Source organism: Hylobates moloch, unplaced genomic scaffold (assembly GCF_009828535.3).
Source record: "Hylobates moloch isolate HMO894 unplaced genomic scaffold, HMol_V3 SCAFFOLD_6, whole genome shotgun sequence".
Taxonomy (NCBI): Eukaryota; Metazoa; Chordata; class Mammalia; order Primates; family Hylobatidae; genus Hylobates; species Hylobates moloch.
In genome coordinates this window covers 59,038,205-59,062,308 of record NW_026652281.1, presented here as the reverse complement: position 1 = coordinate 59,062,308, position 24,104 = coordinate 59,038,205, and positions in this window count along the sequence as shown.

Genomic DNA, 24,104 nt, shown 5'->3' with positions numbered 1-24,104 from the left:
AACTTACCTGACTGCTGAAACATGTTTAAGTTACAATGCATTAATGGAATACCAACAGAAATCACAGGACATATTGCATACTTTGATCAAAGAAGACCTCAAACATGACCAGTCTCATACCTGATTTAAAAGCTGCAAAAAATGAGCAAAACTTATTCATATGTGTGCTGTAGCTTTATAGCACCACCAACCAGATAATTTATTTTATTTCATTAGTAACAAGAAACTTAATTATTTCAAGCTTAAGTATAATAAAATATCAAAACATTTTTATCAGGACAGTATATTAAAAATATTTTTGTAGCATATTCACTTAATATTATATAATATGAAATCTTACTTTATATAGGAACTGTGTAGAAAAAAGAGAATAGGAATTGTATATTTTCCAACATTTGGGTAATCTTAGATGGACTGTTCTAAGCATTACTTCAAAGACAGGAAAAAATGAGATCCATCAACTTAATTTTGAAATATTGCAAATTTTACTTGACGTGTTTTATTTAGACACAATTTGAAAACGATATGACTCTTCTTTTGTTTAATTCCCTCCTTTTTCAATTATAGTTCATAATAAATGGAATCATGAGGTATACATTTTTCATATGTGACAAACATTAAAACCATACAGTATTTTACAGTTGTAAAATGCTACTAAAAACCAATCATCTTCAAATAGACAATACATGTCAACCTGAGGGTTAAGTGGTAAATACTGCATCAAGGTGTAGATTAAAAGTCATAAAGTCGCTGTTGTGACTTCTGGGTGTCCTGGTGTGCATTTCTTTCTTTCTTTCTCTTTTTTTTTTGAGACGGAGTCTTACTCTGTCGCCCAGGCTGGAGTGCAGTGACGCAATCTCGGCTCACTGCAAGCTCCGCCTCCCAGGTTCACGCCATTCTCCTGCCTCAGCCTCTCCGAGTAGCTGGGACTACAGGGGCCCGCCACCACGCCCGGCAATTTTTTGTATTTTTAGTAGAGACGGGGTTTCACCGTGTTAGCCAGGATGATTTCGATCTCCTGACCTCGTGATCCGCCCGCTTCGGCCTCCCAAAGTGGTGTACATTTCTTAAAAGCAGAGAATTGTATGACAGTTGTAGTTGTTTGCACATTTATTCAAAATTTTCATAAATTAATATATAAAATAAATGTGGAGACAAAAATACTTCTAGCTATCTGCCTCTCTGTCTCTCTCTCTCTCTGTGTATATGTGTGTGTGTATGCGTGTGACCTTGAAGAACAGAGTTTGGGAATCGTTGCTTGTAATTGCAGAGAGCAATATAACACTCTCCATTATCCAGTCAATTAAAGAAAGGTTCAAGGCTGCGATTTAACACAAAAATCATATAAATTCTTTGGGAAAAGGCACTAGAAGTTGCTACTGTTTCCTGAACGCCCACCTGTCATTGTTGCCTTTATCAAGAATTGCTGCTGAAAACCATCATGGAGACAGAAGCAGCAGCCATGAAAGGGGGGATTTTGCACTGAGCACAACCTTTAGGGCCATAAGGTAGACTTGTAGAGGGTCTCTGCTCCTGTTTCTCAAACCACAATGCCACACTAGGAGAGGTCCATGTAACATTGGGGTTGTGTGGTGCTAGCAGGAGAGGGAGTAGTGGAGATGATGATAATGATGATTTTATTGCTCCTTACTGAGGTGGAAGAATAACAGTTTCACAATAGGAAATCCAGTGTGGGTTAAATCCCAGCTTAAACTGGGTAAGAATTTAATTTCTCTACAGCAACAATAACTGCCCTTGGATTTCTGCTACAGTAGTATGACCTGGATGAAAGAATTTAATATTTATATAGACCAATAATAAATTTAGAAGCAGGATACAGGTTGACTCAATGGATATTCCAAGATTAGAATATGTAAATGGAATTAGTAATTTGAGTTCAAGCTGAGAACCATCATTGGTGGAGAAGTGGAATTAGCTCTTCTGTTTGAGTCATTCTGTACCTGGATCTTTAATCCTGGGAAGTCCACTGAGGCCACAGAGTCCTGCTGGTTCCTAAGAACAGTACTGATATAAACCACAGTCTAGGTGCATGCACTTTCCCCACCTGATATCTGATATCATTGATTAAAAAGTGTTTTTAACTACTGTCCTAGTTTTTTTGTTTGTTTTGTTTTTACCTTTCCTTTCCATGCCTCTGGCTCTCCCTGCTCTACTGATGTGGTTTGGAGTTTTCTGCCCTTGCCACATTCTCTCACAGGGAAGCTCTCCCTGATTTCTGGCTACCTAGTGAGCATCCAGATGGTTCTTCTTCAGCCCTAGTAGGCAAGGAGCTGGAGAATCATGCAATATTTTGTCATTGTCTGAGACATCTCAGTGTTGGAAACTAAACACATGAAAACTCAACCATTTGTGAAAATCCCTATAAAAGGGCTAAAAGATAAATGTGATCAGTTTGAAAATCTGAGAGATTACCATAGGGACTCTGTATCATATCATTGCTGTATATTGAAACAAGCCATACACAGACTGTGTTTAATTGTAGACCAATGATATTACACCGTATTGTTTTAATCTTAGAAGCCTGATATGTTTTTTAGGTATCATGGTTAAGAAAAAATATTAGAAAGGAATGAAATTAATAGCTTCAGCTAAATGTTTTGGGAAGACAGTGTCCTTTAGAGACAAGAGAAAGTCTACACACATGGCTGTTTAAACTCAAAGGTTAGATGACAGATAACAGGGCATTGTCTGAAGGCTTTTGCAGTTCAGGTTCATGCTATCAAACTCTCTAAATTACACCAATATACAGCTGATAAGAAACCGTAATGGACCTTTCATTTCCTATCTGTATAGTAACTAGCCCGAACACCATGTATGGTCATAAGATTGTTACCTATAAGACTTCATTCTGATAACTTCCTGTCAAGTGATGTGTTGCAGAAACTGTTTCCGCCTTATCTTCTCTTTTGCTACAAGATTTTCCATGCATATCACTTCAAAAAAAGTTTACGTTTATTAACCATCTGGATTATTTTAATGGAGTTTACATACCACAATATTGGTTATTTTATATATATTAAAAAATAATAAATATGAGATATATGTCAGATGCATTTATCTATCTACCAATAAACCAGAACTTATGAAGATGAAAATAGTCCAGGAAAATTGACTTTAAAAGCATTTTATTATGTAGTAACAGTTTACACAAATTTAAATATTAAATACTGACTTCCTTCTGAAACCTACATTTAACTTTGGAGAACATTCCCAGGTATAACGACATTTGTATTTCATTTTTTTACCCTTAGCCATCTGACTTCCTTCTAAAGGCTCCTAAACCTATATGCCAGCCTGATCTTTCTCTTAGTTTCTTGACCTGAATTTCCACCTCCTTTTGAGCATTTTCATCTAGATGACAGGTATGGAGACTTGCATCTCAAGCTAAATATTTCTCAAAACTATTCTTCATTTTTTCTCTTTTCTCCAAACCCCCGTGTGTTGACTTTTCTAAGCTTCTTTATGGTGGCCCTATTCTCTGGGTTACTCATCCTTCAAGTCGCTTTGCCTCTTTCTTCTCCCCAGCTCTGCTTGTTCACATCCATTCAATTAGTTTCATCATGTGCTTCTGTGACCTGTCAGTTCTTTCCCAGTGTCTTCAGCATCTGCCCCTTTTTAGCCATTCCTGCTCTCACAATCTCCGTGGATTTCGTCATGTCTGTTTTTGGTTTCGCAATTGGAATTCACCTGTTCAATTTCTCTTTCCTTATTCATCCTATATAATGTCCATATTAATATATTGCTGAACTTGTTGGGAGAAACATTTAATTGTCCCTCTTACTTCCTGAATAAAGACAAATGACTATAGCCTGATACTCAAGACTCTTCAAGGTCTGGACTATGTGTACCTCTCCAGACTCAGTGACCATGATTACCTTTCCTATAGCCTGCAGCTCAGCCAAAGTGGACTACTTGCATTGCCTAAGCATGCTCTGTTCCTTTCTCATCACATTCTGTATGAGAAATTTGTTTCTTCCCCAGATATGCCCCTCAGAGTCTATCTGTCCTTCGTGGTCTAGCATAGCTGTCTTCTTTTCAATAAAGTTCTGACTAAGTGGCAGTGTCCATATGTTCCATGATGGGCAGATCTATGCAAACATACTCCCAAAGTCTGAGGAAGCTGAGAGGCTGAAGAAAAAGGCTGACAAATCCAGTTGCTTGGAAAGAAACATTTAATAAGGACTTATGAACAGAAGCCATGTCTGTGTCTTGGGCACTGGCAAGACAAGATGGTGGATCCCTGTGCCATTACCCCCCCCCCCGCCCCGAACCGTGGCTTACATACCATAGGGAAGTAACATGTAGGACGATGAAGTTGACCTCCCAAGGAAAGGCAAGAATGCTATGTGAACGTAGCATTGATGGTCAAGGTTGTTTTGACCTAAGGGCAAGATTTATGGTAAGTACATGCTCTTACACAAAGAACAATAGATAAACTGGAAATCTTAAAGATTCCAGTTCCTTCTTGGAACTGGGGTTAATCAGAAGTTAGCATAGTGGATTGGCAACCAAGATGGAGTTGATTTGGTCTCCACACCATATTTTATCATTTCCGTGATAAAGTCTGTATGTCATAATGAATTTTGCTTCCCTCAGGAGATGCTAAATAAATGTTTGTCAAATAAACAGAAGAAAATTTAAAAAAAACTAAGAAAATTGAATTTCATCACATTTGCATGTGGCAGCACATATTTAAGGGTAAAATCAAAATTGCCTAGTCCTTTTCAAGAAGTGAGGCAGATGATCCATGTTTATACACATATCTCTGACACTGCATCTCCTGTTCTTAAGTCTTTAGGATATCTTACAGAAGACAGTCATTGGATAGAAATTGGTGGATAATGTCATCTCTTATAGTAATTTTTTCCTTTGCTATTATAAACTCAGTAGAAAGTCAGTTTTGTGTAAAATCATGCCTTGGTTTTAATTATATCTAAATTTAATGGTTATAGTTTCCCCTTTCTGAGGGTGGCTCTAAGGATCATTACTGTGCTTTGATCATTACTGGCTTTGAATGGAAGAGACTGAAAAAAAAAAAAAACTTGTTGAGGCGCATTAAAACCTTTTCATTAGGATGGCTACATTAATTTTAGTATATTTGACTGAAAATTCCCTAAAACAATATGTAACTCTATATGCAGGAAAAGTTTTTTAAAAAACAAGTGTGTTAGATTTTGTCACATTGTGGTCATATCCTGAAATATCCTGAAACTTATCATAAGTCAGTGTAAGTCAATCATTAAAAATAAATTGACCAGTTTTCAGTTTAATAATTATTTTCTCAACCCCCTTCTTGGGCAAGTCATATTACTTACTTGAGCCAGACTCTTCTATCTATTGAGATAGTAGCAATAACTATCTCCCAGGTTTGTTGTGAAAATAAAGTGATACCATGAGTATAACACAATTTTTAAATTATAAAGTGATATAAACATTATCTGTACATATACATGTATAAAAATAATTTATTACTAACACACATGCTTGTAGGTATCCTGTGAACTCTTTTGTCTTATACTCCAAAGGGCTCAGTTCACTGGCCTTGGACCCTTAGAAGGACTGTAATGGCTCATATAGCCACATGTGTAACAAACATTTCCCTTTAGAACAAACAACTAGTATATTGTAAATGCAGTTGAAGTGCTGATTTTCAAATGTTTGCATAAGCACTTGTGGTTACAAACCATACATTCTGCTAAACTTTTTACTGGATTAGAGGTTTCTTATCATCATGCTCTTTTCCAGTCAATGAATTATGTACTATGAAGGTATGTGCCTATTATCTTGTGGGCAGAGAGCCTTCAAAATTTTTGCCATTAAAATGGGGTTCTGGTACTTGAAGCACTTGGGAAAAACAGTTACACTGTTTGGAAATCCAAAAGAAACTACTGTTTAGTGTTGGAAAAAATTATGAGCTATTTACATACAGTAGATTGATAAATATGCTATTTTTTTTCTTATGAAACATCTATAAAGCAAGCATTTAATTTCATACTGGTCTATATGTGACTTCTAAAGTCAAGCTGAAATAATTCATTTCTCTAAAAATCTTACAGAGTACATATACAAATCAGGGGAAAAATGCAATTAAAATCTCAGCCTCTATCAAGTTACTTCAGAAATAAATGTTGGCTAAGGAACTGGTGTGGTATAAGAAGCTGCTGGTCTGCACATGCAAAGCAAATAATTATTATATTAAAAATTACAGTTTTTAAAACATTTGTTTCTCATCTGGCATCAAATAAAGTTTAATTGCAAGTTGTTTTATGTCATTTTCTCTTGGGGATATGTTTTCAAAAAGATACACAGGAGGTTCATATGTACACACATCTCATTATTTCTCAGTAGGATTCATGTTTGTGCCACCTACTCATGATTGGAAATGCATATTCTAATGTCTTCAATTTAGGCTTGTGCTGAGCTTTTATAACAATATAATTCTTCTTTTGCTACATAGTTCTGTAGGCCGTTTCACAATGAGATTCCAAATTGCCAAAAAAGCAAATCAGCCAACCAAAAGCCCTTAATGACTCTCAACAATTTCTTTGACATATTTAAGCAAAATATTCTGTTCCCTTTAACAAAAAGGCACAAAATTTTGGGTTTGGGTTCGAATTATATTTGGCTGGCAACTGCTTATAAAATTGAGCAGCAGATACTGTAAGAAAACAGATTATATGTGGATTCTGTTTCTTTCCTGGACAAGCTGTGTTGTAAATATTTGCTTTTACCATCAGCGTAAGAGAAGAAAGCGCTCTCCTCTCTCCACAGTTTAGAAATGGCTTTAGAGAAATTGTATAACAATCATACAGGAAGCCCCGCAAAATAATGCGTTTGATTTCCTTGGTTATTGTTATGAAAAATCTTGAAAAATTTGGTGTTAAAATGATCTTGTTTAGACGTTTTCTTAATGTATTGAGCAAAAGAAGAAATCAGCTCTGTTACAGATCCAAGAGGCTGCAGGTCTCTGAATTTATTTAACGGTGATCTTAAATAAGAGCAAAGAGTATTTGAAAATATGTGTAATGCCATGATTCCAAAAGAAGAAAATGGGGTTTTTTGAATTGCAGACAGGGGCAGCAACACTGAATCATATTTCCTGGGATTTTCTGATTACAGTGAAAACATGTCAGTGGCTTCCTGTTGCTCTTGGGGTTTGTCCTCAACAGAGCTTACAAGGCCCAGGAAGATCTGGCCTCTTCTCAGCTCCTCAGACTCATCTCTGAGGGCACTCTGCATACTCCTTACCCCCACCCACACAGGCTTCCTTTCAGCTCCTCCTATCTGCCTGAACTGCCTTCCAATGTAGGACTGTTGCACAGGTTCTTTCCTCTACTTGGAAGGCTTTCTGTGCCTTCTTCTCTACTACTCAGCCTCCTCCTTCCTCTATTAAACCCTCACTTATCTTCCTACCTGAGTCAGTCCCCCATAATACCCTCTGCATATCAGCAGGCATCTCTTTTGTAGCACTTGCCACAGTTATCATATTTAGTTGTTATAGGTCTTTTCTAAGGTACTGTGAGTTCATGAGGCTGAGAACTCATCTGTTTAGTTCACCATGGTAATATACCAACAGTGTGCCTGGCACAGAATAAGCACCCAAATATTTATTAAATCACTAAAAAAAGGACTCCTACTCTATCATTCTCTATTCCAGACCCCAGTAAATTTAACAGAACAAACTTCATTTTCTGGCCAACATTTCCTTTCCTTGCGACACAGACTACATCATCTTATTGCTGAATATGTCCTAGCCATTGTATTTGTCTACCCAGGTCATATGGGAATAATATATTGCTGATTTTTAATGTCCTATGACATGCTTTGTCTATGAAAGGTGGCATACAAAAATCAAATCTTTTTCTATTCTACTTCAACATTCCATTTTGTATAAAGTAATCATAAACAACCCCCTCTGAAGGCCACTTTCCCTCAAGGTAATCTGGCAAACAGTGATTCTATAGCAACAACAGGAAAGCACTGCATCATTTTATGAGCCTTGCCTTTATTTCTCCAGGCGCCGATATTGTGCTAAATCCTTGCTGCCTCAAGGGGCTGTCTGCTAGCTAGAAACCAGTGACTATAACCTGATGCTGTGCAAGTGCTATCAGAAAAGTCCTGTCAGTCCACTTCTTCTAAGTACTTACCTTGGTTAGTTAGCAAAGGCCATCAATTTAAAATAAATAAATAAAGTGAGCCAAAGGCCTAATGCAATGATCTAATCAAGCAAAAAGTGATTACCTAAGTAATCATTTAGGAAAGGGCTTAGTTGCTTCTGGCTTAGAATGAACTCACATTTCCACATGTCACTCTGTCAGCCTTCCTTATTATTGTCACTGCTGTTATCAGCATAGCCCATGCATTTCTATCTTATCTCTTACCTCTTTCTCCCTGTCCTTATCCATTTGGAACCACTACCTAGGAGCTCTTGACCCTAGAGTGGACTGAGTGACTGCTTTTCTGAAACCAGCTGGATACTATCAAGAGGACAACAGGAGCCCTTTGCTTTTCTCACTGTGGAGAAGCCTCTTGGAAACTTCTCAGCTCCCAATGCCCAGGTTATTGTAAATTCCTGTGTTGTCAAAGGAGCCAATCACAGACACAGAGACAAAATTGTCTGTCAAAATATTTGCAAAAACAAATGTGGGTTATAGATTTTATTACTAGCTAAACCTTAACATGTTTAATTAGATATTCCAAACAATGGAACCCTTCCCATACCATAAAGTGAAGTAAAATGGGCCATCATTGCATCACATTGAAGTTTAGAAGTAAGCAGTTATTTTACTGTCTGATCTAGTTTTCATATTTCCTTGCTTCTGTGTTTACAGAAATGGAAAGAAAGCTGTTTGTATGTTTAGAAAATTTCAAGATGGCCACTGTCATCTAAATTAGAATTTTTGGCTCATTTCCAGTTTGCATAGAGCCCTGGCCCTTTCTTTAATAACAATAATAACAAATGCAAACCTAAAACAGTTTTGGTCTTGAGTTTGCATTCCATCCATCTTCTTTGAAATGTTGAAACATCTGGTTTTAAGAAAAAAATTAACTTCAAAATGTTTGGAGAGAAAAAGGCAGCCCACAAAATAAATCAGGGTCAAGTGTTGTTATTTCACGGGTAATTATAAAGCAGTCCAATTTATTAGTAAATCTTGCATCATGCTTACTTATAGCCACAGCAATTGCAATTGTTCTTAGGCTCTCATTGGAAAGTGGGTAAGTAACATGGTTTAGGAAAATATGGGACCAACTATCATGGCAAAAAATACCATGTGGTCTTGTCATACCTTGCTTTCCTAATAAGTTTTCCATTTTGCAAGTAATTTTTTGTCTTTCTTTAGTTTATTTTCCCAGTTAATTCATGAATTTTTACCAACAGTTACTTGGAAACAAAAAGACGCCCACAATAAATTATTGAAAAGAAAATGCTTGCTAGTTTAATTGAAGAGCAGATGGTTGACTCAAAGGGTCTTCTTACTGTGTTTCAATAGCACAGCAAGGAAGAGGGGGACAGGTTGCAGTGGCCCTATTAAGCTAACACAAACAACTTGGAGGAGGGAGAGGCTCAGCATTTTGAGAAAGCCAACTTCTTTGAGACTTTATTTATAGTTCAGGTAGACTCCTCAGCCTCTCTTTTCAAGCAAATGGGCTGAAAGGGATCGTTAAACTAGTCTGCAAGAGAACATAAACCCTTCATGAAAACTGGGGGTGCAAACCTTTCAGACAAGGCAATACCAAGATTTAAAGTAATCAGCTTCACTTTTCTCTAAGGTCATTATGAATTCATAGTAGTCTTACATTGTAAGGGAAATGTTCACTTATTTACCAACTGCTGAATGTTTGGTTGCCTCTCCAAAGAACCTGCAATCTTGTTTTTACAGTCAATGAAACAGATCCATCTTCTAGCCCTGTAAGTTCGTTTTTTCTTCTCCTGTTTTCACCAGTTTACACAGATTAAGTACTGAAGACTGATACTTAAATAGAAAAGCATTGGCCTAATTGTGAAATCCAGCAATTAGATTAGGAAACTATATTTAATGGTTTTCTCTTTGGGAAATTTGTGCATATAAATAAACTGTTTAATCTTTTCCTTTCTGTCAAATAAATTAGATACAGCATCAAATACAGTTTATTTCCGCTATAACTTAAAAAGTGAAATTTAGGCAGTATCTATGCAGTACCACATATCTGAGTGGGGATTAGTACATTTGGTAAAATACTGAAATAAAACCACACTTGGGTGCATTGTCCAACTGTAAATGTCTGTTTATAGTAGAATCAATTATCTGGAAAATTACTAAAAAATTTAGAAGTGAATAAAATCTGGAAAGATAACCACAACATCTTTAAATTAAAGATGCTTATAGTTTTACTTATGAGTGTGGTTCCTGATTGTCAACCAGAGCCTACATGTTCTTATTTCACTTACAGTTCTAACAAACTTTGCTATCTCAGTTTCCACATTGCAATAATTTATACATTGTGATTAGAAGAGAAAATGTTTCTGAGACAGGAACATTGATAACAAAATCATGAAAAGAAGTGGTAGTTGGCAACAAGAAAAATGGCAGAAAAGTTCTGAAAAAACTCCAAAAGATTATAGCTTGGATCTGTTGAATGTGGGATCAAAACCTAAACATCCTACAGCTGTTGTTTCTCAAGCTTCCCTGGTAATAAGAATCACCTGGAGCAGGTGGGGTGGTGGTGGTGGGGGGTGCTTGTTAAAGACTTTTCTAGTTCTTCTCTTGGAGGATTTGATTCAGTGTGTCTGCTTAGGACCCACAAATCTGTACTATAACAAGTAATACAGGCCTTCCTTAGCAATGTTTGGGAAACACCGCTCCGTGAGTAGAAGGGCTTATAAAGACATCAATAATTGATGTACAGATGATATTTTAAGACATTCAGAAGAGGCTAAGTCATGTATGTCATTTTCTGTGGAAGATGAAAAGAGTGGTTTAACTGCATTATTTAAATATTTTTACCAACAATGGGGTGTTTAAGGGGGCAAATTTCAGTAGGTGTAAGATTTACTTCTCTGTTACTCATCATTCCTTGACAAATTGCGTGTCGGGACTTAGTAGTGTGTAGAGAGCCATATTTAATGAAGAGAAAAGGTTGGGATTGTGAATGACATAACTTGTCGTTAAAGTTTTATAATTTGTGTTAAACTTGAACTTCTCAAAGATAGCATTTTTCATCATTAACATAACATCATCAAGCCTAGAGCAAGTGCCTCTAGATAGCATGTTGTTTTTATTATTTTAGGTTTTACTATTATATTAGATTCCTGAAGGTATTCAGACTAGCTATATATGACTCAGTGAATTCATAATCTAGAAGAATTTACAATTGCATTTTAATCCAGAGATTAAAAAGTTACTAATAACATCAACACATGTGAAATAGCAAATGTTATTGAGTTAAATTATTTTCTCAGGGTGAAATTGATTGAGCCATGTCTATCATAACATTCTGGAAGAGGTAGAATTTCAGGTTAAAATGATACTTTTTTTTGTATGGCTGTGGAATTACTAAAGACAGCTTTCAGAATTTATTCCCTGCCTTCAGTGAAGATTTTATCATCTGATCTCTCATTCCCAAATCCTGCCGTCCTTCTTGGGTGCTTCAATATCCACTTGGATGACCTGTCTAGCCAACAACTTAGGCTTTCAATTTCTTATTTTTGATGTCAGTGATGTGACCTTTATATTTAAGTCACTTCAGCTATCCTATCCCATTGTTGCATGTTGGATCTTCTTATAAGCCCAAACTTCTTTTGAAGTATTGACTTCATCCATCTCACTCCATGTGTTTTATATACCTCCATTCTCCAATTTACTTTTTTCTGCCACACAGTTTCTGGAATATGTGGGGACTTCTGATCCTTTGTCTCTTCCACTTACCCCAGAAAATCTGCTTTCATCTTCACACCCTTTCCAACCCAAATTAGATGCTCTCTCAATATCCTTAAACTGTGTTGCCTTCTTGCTTTTCTATTGTACCTTTTCTGAAAAGCCTCAATGCTGTATAAATCAAACTGGATTAATCTTAGATCAGTACAGTTCCACAACTTTTGAAAATCAAACAAACTCAAAGACAGGCACTACTATAGATTCAGGGTTTCCCTAATCAACTTGTACCTCGACAGGGCCAAGCAACACTTCTAGGAATCATGAGTTGGTTCCCTTTACTGCTTTCCAGGGTGACACTTTCAGCACATCTATATGTTCCTTGAAACTCTGATCTTCCCTTCTCCCCTGTTCTCAACAGATAATCTTGTCTCTGGCTTCAAAGTGAAAAGGTAAGCCATCATAAAGAAACTCTGTCAACTTTATGCTACCTTTCAACTGTGATAGTACTTCCTTCTGCCTATTATTAATCCCTCTATCTGTGTCTGGAGCATTCTTTCTTTCTCGTTAAGGATTTCATCTCCCTCTTTTTACCTCATTCCCTCCTTATTGGTTAGTATTTGTAGTTCAAATATTTCTCGTGTTTTTTTAAAAAAAACTATATACAAACCTTCTCTCCCCCTCAGAGCCCCTCCACCTTAACGTATATCTCTTCTCTGATTCACAGTTAATGTTATTTAATGAGTTGTACACACAATTGCCTTTATATTTCACCTCTACTTGTACTTGAACCTCAATAACCTGGCTCTGTTTCTAGGACTCTGCTGAATTTGTTCTCACCACATTCACAGATCTATGGCTTTATTATTAAATATAATGAACAGTTCTTAATCTACATTTTACTTGCTTTTTCTGGAACACTGGACATTATGGACTATAAATTCCTTTGAAACATTCTCTTTTCTGGCTTTTGAAACTTCACATTTTTCTTGCTTTTCTATGACTTCTCTTTACCTCTTTTGAAGACTCTTTTAAGTACCAGCTAAATTTGGGTTTCCTCCAGTTTTAGTCATTGGTCCTTTACTTTTCTCACTTAATACACTCATTTAATACTGCAGTTTCTATAGCATCTGTATTAAGTTGACACTCAACTCACATCTTCGATCTCTATCCCTCTGTTGAACTTCAGTCCTATATAGCCAGTTTCCTTCTGTGCATGACATACTTGGGAATAGCTACTTACTGTCACAATTCTCAATCAAACCACAATCATCCCTCACTAGGATCACTGAAACAGTCTTTTAATGGCTTCTCAGCCTCTAGACCCAACCACAATTCAGTCAAGATAGTATTTTTAAGTGCAAAATTGATCTCTGATTTCTGTTGGAAAACTTCCAGAGGCTTCCCACTGCCCTCAAGGTAGTGGACTATGGCTTACAAAATCCTCCACTATCTCAACCCAATCCAGCCTTGTTGCTCAGCAGTTTTTTCATGAGTTCCATGCTTTAGATGTATTAGACGTATTTACTTTTCTTGATTGAGCTAGGTCATAAAACACTTCTAGGTCATTATATACTGTATTTTCTTGGCCTACCCTTTCCTGCCTTCACTTTTTATGTTAGTTTGTGCTTGTATTGCTATAAAGGAATACCTGAGGCTTGGTAATTTATAAAGAAAAGAGGTTTAATTGGATGATGGTTCTGCAGGTTGTACAAGCATGGCTCTAGCATCTGCCTCTGGTGAGAGCCTCAGGAAATTTACACTCATGACAGAAGGCAAAGAGGGAGCCAGTGCATCACATAGTGAGAGAGGGAACAAGGGAGAGGGAGCAAGAGAGAGAGCAGGGGGGTGCCATGCACTCTTAAACAATCAGATCTCGTGAGAACTCAGAGCAAGAACTCACTCATCACCAAGGGGATGGCACTAAGATCCTCTTGGGATCCACCCCCATGATTCAAACACCTCTGACCAGGACCCACCTCCAACACTGGGGATTACATTTCATCATGAGGTTTGGACAGGACAAACATTTAAGCAATATTAACTTTCAGCTCCACCCTTGAGGTCTTAGCTTAGGTGTCTCTTCCTCTGGAAAGTCTTCCTGATCACTCATCTTGGGTGAGGTGATTATGTTACGTGCTCACATAGCAATTTAAAGTTCCCCTCTCTTAGTACTTATCATACTCATTTGTACTCCCCATGAAACCAAAGGCTTCTTGAGAAAAGGGACTATGTACCTTTGCCACAATTGTTCTCCAACACAGCATAGTCTCTGGGACAAAATAGGTACTCAGTTAATAATAAATCAGTGAATGAATATATTTCCAGATGTGGGAATCTTTATACAATAATGAGAGAAAAACTGGGAAGACCTAAGAAGTGAAAACTTTTTGCCATGAGATAGTTACAAATAGGGTCTTTGAGAAAAGAAAAAGCATTGCTTCTCTCCTGGGCTTTCTTCTCTGAGGCATTCTTCACAGGTCTTATCATTGGAAGGAAGGAACCACATGAATACAGTTTTAATCATAGTGTTTTATCATAGTGTTCACAGTCTTCTGTTTACCTGCGATCACCAACAGGATATAGGATTCTTCAACATATAAAAATAAGAAGAAAAGAGACTGCTGAATGTCATCCTCTTTCTTTCCATTGCGCACCCATTCACATCACTATGGTATGAGACCACTAAATCAAATCTTATGTTTTTTGTAGCAAGCATACATGCAGGTGAAGCAAATCTGCTAAGATAGCACAGCACCTCCTTTCAGGGTGACATTTTAATTATCTCAGGAATATTTTCTCTTTTTTCATATCATGTTTTCTTGATAAGAAAATATGTAAACATAATTGTATTTTATTAATATCAAGTGATAAAATAGTATTAAAAGATTCAAATAAGTTAAGCAGTTTTTTTTTTTTTTTAAACTGGTCTCGGATGAGACTTTTCTCCAGTTCCGTTTCTCTAACTACACTAAATTACAACATTTCTCTAACTTCGAACACTTTGATCATACCTTTCTGCATACCTTTTAATTCTTCCTCCCAAGGGGGAGGGTAGAACGTGTTTGAAAGAGTTTTATCCCTAACACAATCCATGTGACCTCCATGTCTTCTAAAATGATTTCTGGTGGGAATGCTAGTGATTTCGAGGATCACATGTAATTTCCTGCTGAGCTGTTTAGCATGTGCAAATTACCATTTGACCTCCATAGTGACGTATTTGTCATAGCAATTTTCACTTCTAGTGAAACGAGTTAAACTGCCTCAGTAAAAGTGATTTTAAGCAGTAATTCTTCATACAAAAACCTTTCACATGAATCTGCCACTATGTGTTTTAAAGATTGATACCTGGGCTTCAGATATTTCTTTTCATGTTGTTTTTAATAAGAAGCACAATATTTCCATAACTCATATTTGGAATGGTTCCTGGTTTTGGAAGCAGATTATTAAAACTGAGCATATGGAGGTCTTAAAGTAGAACCTTATGGGGGAAAAACAGTTGATCAAGTCTATTTTGCAGCACTGAAAAATTAAATGCTTGCAAAATCTTGGTAAAGCAAGGTTTATTTTTTATAACTTTTTAAAAACCCAAATTAGTGAACTATCTGTGGCGGGTAAGAATATGACCACACAGAAAACTCCTTTGTCATGATCATTTTTAAACAATCAGACTGTTCCTTTGCCTACATTTTTTTCACTTACTATTGTATTGCTTAGGAGCAGTCAATGGACTTTTTTGAAAGAGAATCTTAAAAAGGAAGTTGAATACTCAGTGATTGACCGTGCAGATGAAATAGAGAAAAAGGTGAGACTAATCCGAATTAAATGGAGCAATAAAATGAGAATCTGGTTGAAAGAACTTGTTTCTTGCATGCCAAAAATTCACCATCAGAAGGTTTGCCCCTGATTCAAATTTAGTCACAAGCAACATTCACCTCTCTCCCCCATGGACTTGCTGTTTTCTCTAAGGAATGTAATCAGAAAATGTTATACCATTCAAATGTGCACAGTGATTGCACTTATTTACTCACCCAAATTTCCTGAGTACCAAATGGCAGCACTCGACTATGCACTTGATACCCAAAGACAAATAAGATACTGTTCTTTAAACAATTTTAAAACATTTTAGAGATGATTGCAATAGTATATGATATATGTACTCTTGGAAGTGTATTTTGGGTGCAACAGGAATTCTGAACAAATTAGGCATTCATTAGACAGATATGGGCAGGAGGAAATATGGGCATCTCCAAATTAGGAGGCATTAAGTTTGTACTTGTTAAGAGAATTGTGCTTAGTTTGGTGTGGTTAGATTTCAGGATGAGTGTGGGGGAGTGGCAAATGATGACTCTGAAAAGACAAGCTGAACCTATTCTTATAGGCAGTAGGAAACTGTTCACAGCTTTAAGTAGAGAAGTAACACAATCAGATTTGCTCTTGGAAAGATGCCCCTGGCAGTAAGATGGAGCACGGACTGAAGGATGGTCAAATTATATTAAGAGACCAGTTAGGAGCCTATTGCATCCAAAAATGATGAAAGCTTTGAATTCTAGCCATATACTGAAGTTAGAAAGTTGGGAAAATTTTGACAGATTTTTGTTTTAAAGGAAGGCATAACTTACTGAATTTAGTGAACTTCAAATATAAGAAAAGAAGAATGAGAAATCTGAGATGGTTTTCGGGTTCTGAATGGGATGGCTGGGTTTATCTTGGTACTGTTAAACAAGAGAGGATTATAAGGAGGATGATCTGCTTGGGAAGAGAATAAAATGAGATCAGTTTTGGATTTGTTAATTTAAAGAAATCAGTAGGGATCTATGTATGTCGACATGTTCAGTAAACTATCAAAAATTTAAGCCTTAGATCAAAGGGAGAAGAAGTCTGGGTAATAGATTGCAAATTATCACCATGTAGAAAAGACAATTAGTAAGATTAGATTATCCAGTGTGTGGAGAAGACCTTTTGACTTAAATAATTTAATGTTTCCATTTTTATTCATGGGACACTTGAATGAAACCATTTCATTGAATTCATTTTGTGGGCAGGAGGATTATAGCTGGTAATTTTTATTTTTTCTTTATTTTATTTCAATAGCTTTAGGGGTACAAGTGTTTTTCATTACGTGGATGAATTGCATAGTGCTGAAGTTTGAGATTTTAGTGTACCCATCACCCAAGTAGTGTCTTTGTACCCAATATGTAGTTTTTAAATCTTTCACCCTCCTCCCATCCTGCCCCTTCAGAGTCTCCAATGTCCATGATACCATTTTGTTTGCCTCTGTTTACCCATAGATTAGGTCCCACTTATAAGTTAGAAGATACGGTATTTGGTTTTCCATTCCTGAGTTACTTCATTTAGAATAATGGCGTCCAGCATCTGGCCTCCAGTTGCTGCTGGCTCCAGTTTTATTCTTTTTTATGGCTCAGTAGTAGACCCTGGTTCATATATATCACATTTCCTTTATCCACTTATCAGTTGATGTGTACATAGGTTGGTTCCATATCTTTGCAACTATGAATTGTGCTGTGATAAACATATGTGTGCAAGTGTGTTTTTGATATAATGATTTCTTTTCCTTTGGGTAGATACCCAGTAGTGGGATTGCTGGGTTGAATGGTAGTTCTACTTTTAGTTCTTTGAGAAATCGCAATACTCTTTTCCATAGAGGTTGTACTAATTTAAATGCCCAGCAGCAGTGTATAAGTGTTCCCTTTTCACCACATCCATGCCAATATCTATTGTTTTTTTTTATTTTTAGTAATCGCCATTCTGGCTGGGGCAAGGTGGTATCTTATTGTGATTTAAGTTTGCATTTCCCCGATGATTAGTGATGTGAACATTTTTTCACATGTTTGTTGGTTGTTTGTATATCTTCTTTTGAGAATTGTCTATGCATGTAATTTGTCACTTTTTGATGGAATTATTTGTTCCTTTCTTGCTTATATGTTAGAATACCTTGTATATTTGGTATATTAGTCCTTTGTCAGATGCATAGTTTGAAAATATTTTCTCCCATTCTGTGGATTGTCTGTTTACTCTGATGATTTTTTTTCTGTGCAGAAGCGTTTTAGTTTAATTAGGTCTCATTTATTTATTTTTACTTTTGCTGCATACGCTTTTGGGGTTGAGTCATAAATTATTTGCCTAGGCCAATGTTCTGAAGGGTATTTCCAAGTTATCTTCCAGAATGTTTATGGTTTTAGGTTTTAGATTTTGGGTCTTTAATCCATCTTGAGTTGATTTTTCTATATGGTAAGAGAGAGGGATCTAGTTTCATTCTCTACATGTGACTATCCAGTTTTCCCAGCACCATTTATTGAATATAGTGTTACTTCTCCAATTTATGTTTTTGTATGCCCTGTCAAAGATCAGTTGGTTGTAAGTATTTGGATTTATTTCTGGGTTCTCTATTCTGTTTTATTGGTCTATGTTTCTACCATTATACCAGTACTGTGCTGTTTTGGTTACTATAGCCTTGTAATATAATTTAGAATCAGGAAATGTGATGCCTCCAGATTTGTTCTTTTTGCTTAGGATTACTTTAGCTATTCAGGCTCTTTTTTGGGTTCTTATGAATCTTGGGATTTTTTTAATTATGTAAAAAATGCTGTTGGCATTTTGATAGTAATTGCATTGAATTTGTAGATTGCTTTGGGCACTATGGTCATTTTGGTGATACTGATTCTTCCAGTCAATGACCATGAGAAGTATTTCCACTTGTTTGTGTCATCTATTATTTCACTCATCAGTGTTCTGTAGTTCTTCTTGTAGAGATGTTTCACCTCCTTGGTTAAGTATATTCCTAGGTATTTTATTTTTTTTTTGCAGCTATTGTAAAGGGAATTGAGTTCTTGATTTTATTCTCAGCTTAGTCATTGTTGGTATATAGCAGTGCTTCTGATTTGTGTATATTGATTTCGTAACCCAAGACTTTACTGAATTCATTTATCAAATCTAGGAGTCTTTTGGAGGAATCTTTGGGGTTTTCTGGGAATATGACCATATCATTGGCAAACAGAAATAGTTTGACTTCTTTTCCAATTTGGATGCCCTTTATTTCTTTCTCTTGGCTGATTACTCTGGCTAGGACTTCCTCACTGGCAGTTGTTTTTAAAAGTTAACGTTTAGTAATTGTTTTTGGAGCATTATTAAAAATACCCATGACATCAAAACCACACAGTCAAAGAAGCTATGTCAAAAGGACATCTTAAAACACCTATGTCAGAATATCTCGCTCCTCAGAGAGTGTGTATAGAGTGAGGAGAGGATCATATCCTGAGGAATTCCAATATTTAATAGGCAGGTAAATGAAGAGTGGGAAAACATGGAGAGAGAAGGAAAATAGTCAGAGGCTCAGAAAAAGAACCAGGAGAATGTAATATAATGAAAGTAAAGGGAGGAGGAGAATTTGCGAGGAAGAAGAGAGTCAGCTGATAAGGAGTCTGCAATGAGGAGACTATTGCTCATCTTAGAGATGTCAAGAGGTGTCTATTTGGGAAGCAAAAGTCAGAGAACAATGGATCAAGGAAATAGAGGCAATAAAGATATCCAAAAAGCTGTGGCAGAAATTTGTCATTAAAATAAGAGGAGAAATTCTGTAGTAATTTGGAAATGATTTAGGATCAAAATGAAGGTTTTGGGGGTATTTTTGTGTGAGTTAGGGTTGGACGATGGGTTATCTGAGACTATTTGAGGTAGGAGGAAAGGAGCTAGTAATTAGAGAGAGTTTGAGCATACAAGAAAAAGATGAGGATTCCTTTAGGAGGAAATGTGATTATTATTGCAGGAGAGGGATTAGCCTTGACAGAAAGAAACCACATTTTTCTTTCTGAGACAAAAACATTTAGTAAAATATAGGCACCAAAATAAGTAAGTTCATATGCGAGTGAACATATGCAGGAATACATTGAGGAAACTCTGAACTTCATTTCAGATAGCTGCCATTTTCTTAATGTAGTCTGAGTTATTGAAGTTATTGATTGAGGCCAAGGAGATAATAGTGGGCATAGGGTAGACAGTATAGGTAAATGTTTTGAAGAACTGCTCTGAGGGATATAAGTAAAAGCTGATTAGGAAAAATAAAAATATGTGGAGCAATGCTGAGGGACAATGCGATATTTTAATTTTTAAGGGGCCAATCTGAGATCTGAGGAAAGGAAGGAAGTACAGAGAGTGGCAGTATAGATAAATTTACTGATGTGTGCTTGAAGGTAGGAGGAGGCTGTGAAGAGACCAAAGATTCTGCGTAGACAGGTTTGTCCTTAATAGCTTCTAATTCCTATGTATGGCTGGAGGTAGGAAATGTGAGGAGAGGGTGTGGAGCCATGGATATGGGCGAGATCGGTGGCAGTTTCAAATCGCTACTCTGGAGGCTGGAAAGGGATTCAATTCGCAATGTGTAAAATGATTGTAGAATTAGGATGCTAAAACACCTCAAATTGGAAAGCATAAATGTGTAATACCACCAATCTGCCTGGTTGTGTGTGTGTATATATTTTTTAAAGATGACAAATAGATCTTTGTGGAAGTGGAGAGGGGGTTGAAGGTTTTTAAGAAGGTTGTGAAAGGACAAAGGGGTAAGATTCGAAGTCTCTGATGAGGACGCAAATAAGTAAAGATGAGTTTAGAAGTTTAATGTAGTAAAAACATAGGGATGAAAGTGGTTAATTATTCTTCATAAACCTTAACTTTTAATAGCTCATTAAATTTAATAGTTCATTAAATTTACTATAATTTAGAAGAACTTTAATTCTTCTATTCTTCCATTCTTCTGTTAGTGACTGATTTGTAGCTCAATTATCCTTGAGGACAGTGGTCATATGTGTTCATTTCTACTGAAAGTGCCTAAAAAAGTCATTTGCAAATAGCAGATGATTACTGTTTATTTTTGAACAAATGCTACCCAAAAATTCCTGCTGTGTGATTATATTCCAATAAAAAACAACAAAATAGGATTATATGTTTTAATTACTTTGCATTTTTTTTCTTTTTCTCATAAGCATAGTTATTGAGGATGGGTTAATAGATAGTTGGTAATATTGGTGGATGATTTTAGATAAAGAGTTTATGTGAGTCTCTAGGACTGTCTATAAAGGCAAAGAAGAGAAAAGAGGGGAAAAGAGAAACAAAGCTCAAGCTTAGTTGGAGTAAGGCTTTGTATAAGAGAAAATAACATACAAGGAGTCAGGTTGAATAAAGTTTCCTACAGAAAAAAAAAAATAATAATTTTATTTTAAATAAAATTAATGGGCTAGAAATGTGAAGATTAAAAGAAAAGGAATGAGGGATATCAAGTCATATATTAAAGAAAATAATCTATTTTGCATGCTTTTAAAATAATCAATGAGACTGAAATCTCCTGAATGAATTTGAACCAGAAATTCAATTCCTTTGAACAAGATAGGCTTTGCAAGTCCACATGGGACACTCAGCCTTAGACCTTTTCTAGAGTTCTGTAATTATATGATGATAAATCTCCTGAATATTACATTATCACTTTTACTATAAAAAAGAATTATTTTTTGCTTGCTTGTTCAAGATAATAAACAGAAAACTAAAGTCAATAAATATTTTATTCCTTATTTCCCTTCACTTGATATTTAATAAGGTCTCTTCTATTCCCAAAACTAGAGGAGCACTTATATCTTGTAAATATTTGATAGTATGAGCAAAAAAACCCCACAGGATTTTCTTTTATGTTGTTTCTTTAACAGAATAGTAAATATATGGCATGGATTCTAGTTAATGCCCTATGACAGCCACTCACATTTTCTGGACTCTCCAGAGCCTTCTCTCCACTAACTTGGTCTCCAGCCTCCACAAAGATGCAAGGGTAACTCTGCTATGCTGCTCAACAGAATAAAGGAAGTGTCAGTGAAGAAACCAAACAATGCATTGACACTAATTAAGGCTGTTTTTTTAACATGTGCTATACAAGAAAAGACATATGGTATGTTTTAAGAGATTATGTCTCTGATTCAAGGGTAAGCCTGTTTTTTTTTTTAAGGAAATGTAAATAAAAGTAGAATTTGAAGTGTAGAATTTGTTATGATTTAGCTATGTACCTATAACCATGCGTTTACTGTAATGGAATCTTTGTAGTGTGTTTCAGAATTACATGGTCAATTAAACTCTTAAGTATCTAAAGCTTGGACAAATTTTAATTGTAAATTTATAACTTGGAGAATTAACCACATATATACTTCTTATTTTCTCTTTGCTAGGCTTCTGTGAAATTTAAACAATGTCGAATGTTTTCAGCATTAATTGATACCTTAGTAATCAAACACAGACAGTGTATTCAAGCATTATAATTGCTTTTTGGGTTTAAAAAGAAGTTCCTTACAATCTAATGCATTTGAAGAACATGTGAGAGCAGGTTTTTATATAAATATGACTTTATTTTCAATTGAACTTTGAGACTTACCATTTATAAATGTTTTGAGAGTAGTTAATTGGTTACATTTGAAGTTTTTATAACCCAGAAGAGTACAGCTAGCATTCTACATACAACTGATGTTGAGAGGGCATCAAGATTCACCAATTTTCATTCATTGAACACAATTACAGAACACTTACTATGTGCTGGCTCTGACATGCAAGATTTATAGTTGTTATGAAGAAATGATACATCTAAAGGAATTTTGGTAAGCTTTGAAAAAATGGCCTTGTACTTGGAAAAGATGAAAAAAGCAGGACTAATAATAACAAAGGAAGGGCTTACACACTATGACAAAAAAGATAAACAAAATATTTGATTAGAGTACAGTATCAAGAACAAACTTTTAAATAATTAGGCCCTTAAAAAGTATACATTAAATGAGCAGTGAGTGAATGAATAACTCTTTCCTTCAATTTTCGTGTTCTAAAGACATTCCATTGTCAAACCTGATAGACAAAATCTCATTAACTGATTTATTGGCTTTTATTAATTGACTGACTAGGGAAACAATGAGCAAGATAGGATTTGAGTGAGAGAGGGTATAAAGGGGGGAAATCACATTAAGAAAACAAGAAAATATCCTCAGGAGGAAAGAAAAAGTCAAAAAATTGTTAGTTTTTTCTAGATGTTTTCTTCAAGCTAGTTTATTATTTCCATTAATGCTCTATTTTAAACATTAATCTCAGTACAGCGTTTAACTGATTATTTTTACTTACATGAAAGTATACTTTATTTTTTATCTCCATATTTAATTGTTGTTACATTTTTGTTATTTTGACGGGTATCAAGAAAAGTAATGTGTGATATCCTATTGTTTTTAAAAATAGTTAATAATGTGTTAGCCCTCATTAATCTCTATCGACTTCTCCTAAATTGAATAACCTAAGAAAGTTTAATGTATGTTGCTAAATGTCTCACATGTTTAAATAATTTATCTTTACCTGGTTTTTGAATTTTTAACTTTCTAATAATGACTGGTTTTATAATCCAGTTTCTAATTTCCATTTGTTACATTCAGCGAACTGATCCCTGTCTCTGGAAACATTATTGATATCTCTGTATCTGTCTATTTATCTATCTATCTATCTGACAAGATAAAGTAAAAAATGAACCTGTTATGATAATTGGTTTTTAAAATTTTATTGTGGTAAAATATATATAAAACATAAAATTTACCATTTTAGCAATCTTTAAGTATACAGTCCTTTGGCATTAAGCACATGCAAGTTGTTATTGCAACAATCACCATCACCTACCTCCAGAACTTTTTCATCTTCTCCAACAGAAACTCTGTACTCATTAAACATTACCTCCCCATTCTTCCCTTTCCTGTAACCCCTGGCAACTACCATTCTATTTTCTGTCGCTGTGAATTTGACTGTCCAGATACACCACATAAGTGGAATCATACAATATTTGTCCTTTTGTGATAGCTCATTGTACTTAGCACAGTGTGTTTAAGGTTCACCCGTGTTGTAGCATGTGTCAGAATGTCCTTCTTTTTAAAGGCTGGGTAATATTCCATTGTGTGTATTGTATAGACCATATTTTGTTTATCCATCCATTCATCCATCAGTAGACACTTGAGTTGCTTCCACCTTTTGTCCATTGTGTATTACATCACTGTAAGCATGAGTATACAAGTATCTGTTTGAATCTTTAATTTCTTTGGGATATATGCCCAAAAGGGAATTGCTAAATCATATGGTAATTCTGTGTTTAATATTTTTTTAGCAATTGTCACGCTGTTTTCCATAGTGGCTACACCATTTAATATTCCCACTAGCAAT